This window comes from Macrobrachium rosenbergii, chromosome 53 (assembly GCF_040412425.1).
Source record: "Macrobrachium rosenbergii isolate ZJJX-2024 chromosome 53, ASM4041242v1, whole genome shotgun sequence".
In the NCBI taxonomy this organism is placed as follows: domain Eukaryota; kingdom Metazoa; phylum Arthropoda; class Malacostraca; order Decapoda; family Palaemonidae; genus Macrobrachium; species Macrobrachium rosenbergii.
Window position 1 is genome coordinate 30,487,824 of NC_089793.1, and position 7,500 is coordinate 30,495,323.

Here is a 7,500-nt window from a genome sequence, read left to right on the forward strand (position 1 = left end):
TACTGCTAACGATAATGATCACAATTCTCATTATCGCCATCGTTTTATTATAACGAAAATTTTTCATAAACTAAGTTTTGATGTTATGCAATTAAATCATCAATTAAAACAATGGATAATTTTTTACGAGCAGGCGTGGATGCAAACGCAGAATGCGAGAGAGAGAGAGAGAGAGAGAGAGAGAGAGAGAGAGAGAGAGAGAGAGAGAGAGAGAGAGAGAGACGTCTGAGGTCAAAGGGAAAATTTTGACTTGGGGGAGATTAAAGGAGATTACGAGGATTAGCGCTAAATAGCAATCCGGTTGTTAGAGCATGAAATTCTGGAGATTGGATCCTCTTTTATCCGGATCGGATCGTATTTCTGGAGTATAATGCGTGATAGTCATCTGCTAATAAGCTGATAAAGTAATTGGATTTCCTCTCTCTCGTAGTCTTCTGACAATGGAACTGAAAACCTCATGATGTTTGGGGCAGTTTAAGCAGGTTTCTGCATAGAAGATTTTAATATCAATTAGCAATTTATGAAGATGATGACGATGATGTTAATGTTATTGTTAATATTTTTATTAATACTGCTACGAATGTCTAAACAAGTTCTCAAAAAAAAATGTGCGTTACAACCTAAGCCTACGCTCACATATAAAGCGAGAAACAAAGTTTAAACGTAAATTAACGGAAACCGCCATTCATCAAGTTTACCGCCAGCTTCCGGTTTCAAAGCCATAAATCCATTCTCCATCCAGGTAACAGCAATAATTGCTACCTGAAGGGAAACGGCGCCCAAAGTAACAGCTCTCCTGGCTATCGGAAACCTAAGTGTAGGTGTCTTCAGGAAAAAAGCAAACTAATTTAGAGCCAAAGTTTGCGTTGTGACCTCCAAAGTAATTTTTTGAGATCTCCAGCAATTATATAACAAAGACGCCAAAAGCAATAATTACCGAGGCGCTCTGGACGCAGTTCTAACAGTTTCAACACCTGCAGACAACCTGACCAATATTGCACCGTTGCTATTTCCGAAATCGAAGTTATGTACCTGACGAGACGCTGTGTGTAGTAATTTGGGGATGTGTCGGGACAGCTGTACTGCGGAAGCCCCTGGGAAACATTTTAAAAAATCCCTTACAATGACTGTGGTGCTTTACCGAAGGAATGTGCAGTAGGAAACAAACAGCATTCTCCGTTTAATTATAACAATAATGGTAACATCATATTCGCAAAAATGTTGCCCAGAGGCTTAAAAATAAATCGAGATCTCAAAAGCTGGTATGGCTTGGACATGCGAAGAGAATTATTGAGAAGCATATTATTGTCTTTACAAATGACTAAGTTGCTTTACTGATAGGAACGTGCAACGGAATACAAACAGTTTAATAACAACAATAACGGTAATACCATTAAGCACAAAGATGTCTATAGGCTAAAAAATAAACCAGGATCTTAAAAGCTGAGATGACTTGGACATGCTGGGAGAATTGGTGAGAAGCATATTACATCCGGAAGTAATAGATACGAGGATGCAGGAAGGTGACCACTAAATCATGAAAAACACGAAGAAATGGTATAGGTGAATACCTATAGCAGATGCACATTCAGGTGGACACTGCATAATCGAAAAGACTAGAAATAATTCATTGTAAGTCTAACATCATAAAGGGAAATCTGACGTCGAAACGCCAATGATGTCTACGACGACAACAGCAACAACGTATGACATATACCAAGTATTACATTCTATTATGAAGGAAAAGTTGACTTAAGGTGCATAGAATGCAATTCATATCAAAGGAAATAAAATAAACATATTAGGGAAGGGAAAAGGACAGAATAAAAAAATTCAATTACAATAAATCTGGCACTATAACCATATAAAGAGATAACTGAAAGATTAAAATAAGAGGGGTAGGGAACCTGAAACCGCGGTGGATGTATTTCAGAAAAGAAAAGTTTTCTAAACGAAAAGAGGGAATGGGAAGGCGGGTGGCAGTTCGCCAGCACAGTTAATGAATTTAAAATTCAATTTCCCTACGAATAATATATAATAATATCTTCCTTGTCGTTGTCATAAAGCGAGAAAAAAAGTACAGAGAATGAATGGATATTAACGTCAACAGAAATTAAAATACTGCAACTTACGAAAAGAAAAAATAAAGACACAGAGAATAAATTATGAACATAATAATATCATAATAATGCTCCCAAGAGCTTACTAATGATACCAAGCCTAAGATTTTAATCAACATTTACAGGACATAGTGAAATTATAGGTTCATTATCTTCTGGGTATATTCAACAATTTTCGTCTTCTCGTTTTCTCATTAATTATTTCTTTGACCACAGACAAGATACTCAGTTATTATTATTATTATTATTATTATTATTATTATTATTATTATTATTATTATTATTATTATTATTATTATGTCCACAGCATAAATTTTCAGATGACTGCTAAGGCATGTTAATAATCAATCGATTAATTTCTTCAAAACACTTTTTTAAATCGTTCAGCAACATTACTGCCTTGATCCTCGCATGACATAACTTGCATTACCTGAACGAATCTGTAAAATAAATCCTCAATATTAAGAAGAATAAATATATAACTTTCTTTTCCAATCTGGACAATGAAAAAAAATAGCCAGGACTTCCTAAAAAAAGATAAACTTAACCTTATTATCAGCCAGTTGCACTTTTTTCTTACCCTCCTTCTCCTCCCTTCCCCCTGTCTTCTCCTACCAGGAGGTAGATACCTACAGGCACTCGAAAACGCTCGGATAAACTCAAGGGTTCTCTCACAGGTAGACAGACGGCGGGGACAAGCCTGGCGAGGGTATCCTCCCAGGACCCACTAAAGGGTCCTGGTATCCTCGAAAGCCGACCAATGGCCTCCTCCTCCTCCCATTGTGCGTGGGGTGACTTAAGAAGTCAGAGACACAAGGCTTTTATAAGAAAGGCAATCCGTTCCCACTGTCTCTCGGCGTTTAGTAGCCGGGATGGGATAAGCCGGGAATTGTGGGGCAAATAATCCGCCGATTGGGGGAAACTGCCTATTGTGCTCCGCTGACCGAAGAAAAGAAAAGTAAGATTAGGAACAATGGCCGTGGCCAAAAGCTTCCCATTACCTTTCAGGGTATGCCTATAGGTGTCGAATATTCTGCCCGTTTTTATGTTATTAAGATTAAGTGTTGTGCACATAGAGTTTTATCTTGTACTCTATTTCATCTAAAAAATGTATATGTATGTATGTATGTAAGTATGTATGTATGTATGTATAAAGTATGTATGCATGCATGTATGTATATATGTATGTATATATATATATATATATACATACATATATATATATATGTATATATATATATATATATATATATAAATATATATATATATATATATATATATATATATATATATATATATATATATATATATATATATATATATATATATATATATATATATATATACCTTTTAATTTCCATCTCTCTCTTTTTTAATTTGCTTAGATCTAAAGTTCCTGGAAGAAGGCCAGCTTTTTCTGTCTGTGATTTTGTCACTATTTTACTTCTACAAGACGATATTTCTACAATTTGCACTCTTCTTTTTATCTACTTTCGTGATCCTAATGTTCAAAGAAATTATTCTCGCATCGTTAACCACCTGCAGCCTTTTTTCCATAAAAAATCATAATAATATTGGTGAAACTGTTTATATTACGGTGCACTGCAATTTTACTTGACACTGCAATGTACCTACAAGTTATTACAAAATAACTTTCCTTGAAGCCGATGCTCAAGAATCTTCAGATTATTTTACTTTCGCGTAATAGTAGTAAGAAATGTACCTAATTATTCTTTATCATGGTTAGTGATCTTAAAAATATAATCTAACGCCAACTTTCGTAGAACACATATAGTTTTCATTGCTGCAGTGTCTGCTTCTAAACTGGGTACAAAACATTTACAGAGACTTGCAGCAACGAGAGAGAGAGAGAGAGAGAGAGAGAGAAATATCGTTGCAATCTTAACAGCAAATCTGTCGCTAATCTAAATCGCCGTAAGAGGCCTGTGATCCTATTAAGCAATCACCATCTTGCTATGATTGCATCTCTACTGAACAGCATTCTCGCACTGCCTCGGTCTCGTTTTATCATCAGGTAGACAACCATATTCATTATATGTTTAAGCACGTCGATACATATTATTATTATTATTATTATTATTATTATTATTATTATTATTATTATTATTATTATTATTATTCAGAAGATGAATCCTATTCATATGGAACACGGCCACGGGCGCCACTGACTTGAAATTCAAGCTTCCAAAGAATATGGTGTTCTTTTGAAATAAGTAGGACCTGTCACCCGACTGACTGTCGGCCTAAGAAACAGAGGATCAGCGCCTGCCCTATGAGCCTACAGGGGCTCAAGAGGACTTTAACTTTAAATTGAACAGAAGGTAACAGGAAACAGAACGAAGAGATAAATTATTATTATTATTATTATTATTATTATTATTATTATTATTATTATTATCATTATTCAGAAGATGGACCCTACTAATATGCCCAAAGAATAAGGTGTTCATTTGAAATAAGTAACAGAAAGCAATAGGAAATACAGTCAGAATAGATCAGTTATTAGAAAACAAAAAAAATTAATTAACAAATAAATAAGCAAATACACAAAAACGTAGGTAAATGATTAAAATAATATACAACTAACTCGTCCGTTTCCATCGCCCAAGTCGCAAGAACCGGCCCTGTTTACGATGCTTTAAACGTTTCCGCCCTTTTGATAAATGACGAAGGCACTGGCAGTCACAGATCTACAATTAATCGTTGTGTCCACTAAAGCATGAGCGAGAAAATACGTTCAAACATCCACGAAGTCGCTAAGTCATGTACCAAATCACTTAACTAATGAACGGACGGCCTTCATACGAGACTGCGATTTTTATCGACGATTATTGCGGCTGTTTACATGCCATTAAGTGATAACTATGAACACGACGAAGATATAAAAACTAATCGAACCATTCGCCGACTGACACCTGATCTTTTTATCTCATTAATGGTCTAATGGTATGGCATGACCAATAATAAGCGAGCATGATACACGCTTTGGAAGAATAATGATACACCAGCGAATACTCACGCTTTGGAAGACTGTTACCAACACCAGCAACAATTTCAAGACGCTTTGGAAGACTGTTACCAACACCAGCAACAATTTTAAGACGCTTTGGAAGACTGTTACCAACACCAGCAACAATTTCAAGACGCTTTGGAAGACTGTTACCAACACCAGCAACAATTTTAAGACGCTTTGGAAGACTGTTACCAACACCAGCAACAATTTCTCAAGACGCTGAAGACTGTTACCAACACCAGCAACAATTTCAAGACGCTTTGGAAGACTGTTACCAACACCAGCAACAATTTCAAGACGCTTTGGAAGACTTACCAACACCAGCAACAATTTCAAGACGCTTTGGAAGACTTACCAACAGCAGCAACAATTTCAAGACGCTTTGGAAGACTGTTACCAACACCAGCAACAATTTCAAGAACACAAAACCTTGAACGTTAATAGACAGTGAGGATTTATCAAATGGCCTCAACCACTTGCTGTCAAACGAGAGATTAAAAGCCGTACACAAGTATTTAAGCGATATACGCATTAACGGTCACTGTCCCAATATAATGAACAAATGTATTTCTTTTATGGCAATGCATGTCCTGCAGTTCTACGTTAATTTGTTGGCGTTCTTTTAAATGAGAATTTTCCTGGATTCTCTCTCTCTCTCTCTCTCTCTCTCTCTCTCTCTCTCTCTCTCTTCTCTCTCTATATATATATATATATATATATATATATATATATATATGTGTGTGTGTGTGTGTGTGTGCATGTGTGTGTGTTTGTGTGTCTTTATCGATATGTATACACATAAACACGCATACATATATATATATATATATATATATATATATATATATATATATATATATATATATTATATATATATGTTTATGTGTATACATAAACATACATATACTGTACATATGTGTTTATGTATAAACATAAAATACACATATGTATGTTTATGTATACAGTATTAAATATACATATATATATATATATAGTATATATATATATATATATATATATATATATATATATATATATATATATATATATATATATATATATGCATGTATGTATGTATGAAAAATCCCAAAATAGTGACTTGCATACTAGTAGCAACAGCATCATAAATTATCATATGCAAAGATATGTAAATAAGACCACAAAGTAATGATTTAAAAAAGTGATCAAAGCACATCAATCGTATTATATTTTGTGTGTCTTAAATTATTATATATAATGATTTCCGAATCAGGTTTATAATTCAGCAGCATAAAAATATCTGATAGACATGATGTTTACAATGAGTGCAGCACCCTGTGCTACAGCTATGAATATATTTAACTCTTACGAAGCTTTCAAGTGGTAACTCAGTCAAGTTACTCACTTTTACTCAGCAGGAATTAAGTCGTTAACAAATATGGTTATTTGAAAATGAATGCTGTCAGTAGTACGCTATTCTTAGGCAAGTCATTTACAAAATTCGAAAGAAAATAGCCCTTTCAACTGGATTTCGCATATTTCATATATTTTACATACTCATCTGCTAATAATTTAGTTTACAGAGGACATTACTTTATAAAACACGGTTTTAATGGCAAAGGTGTAGTAATTTTTTACAGACTAGAGTTAATAAATAACAATTTAGCTAAAACAATGTCAAACTGACCTCAATATTATTAGTTATTTGTTCATTTAAAGCCTAAAATATATAACATCGTTCAGTCACCTTGAAGGCTTAAAAATTCCGTTTTTTTTTTATCAAGTCTCTAAAAATATGCCATTTCGAAATATAAACTTCAGACCCCATGGCAGTCTTCAAAATGAACAGACTATATCATTACCTTAAAAAAAGCCCATCTTTGAATGCTCACCCAGACCTAAATTGAAAGGATGCTTTTTGCAATATATATATATATATATATATATAGTATATATATATATATATATATATATATATATATATATATATATATATATATACATATATATATATATATATATATATATATATATATATATATATATATATATATATATATATATATATACTGTATATGTATATATATATATATATATATATATATATATATATATATATATATATATATATATATATATATATATATATATATATATATATATATATATATATATATATATATATATATATATATATATTTATATATATATATACGAAACTTTCCAGGAAAATATTGTCTATATATCTCCCCGAGATATTAGCAGGTATATATATAACAGACAGGTTATATCTTCTGAGTTATATATATCATATCATTATATATATAGGAACTTATAATTATATAGTTCAGTAATGGGAAAGCATAT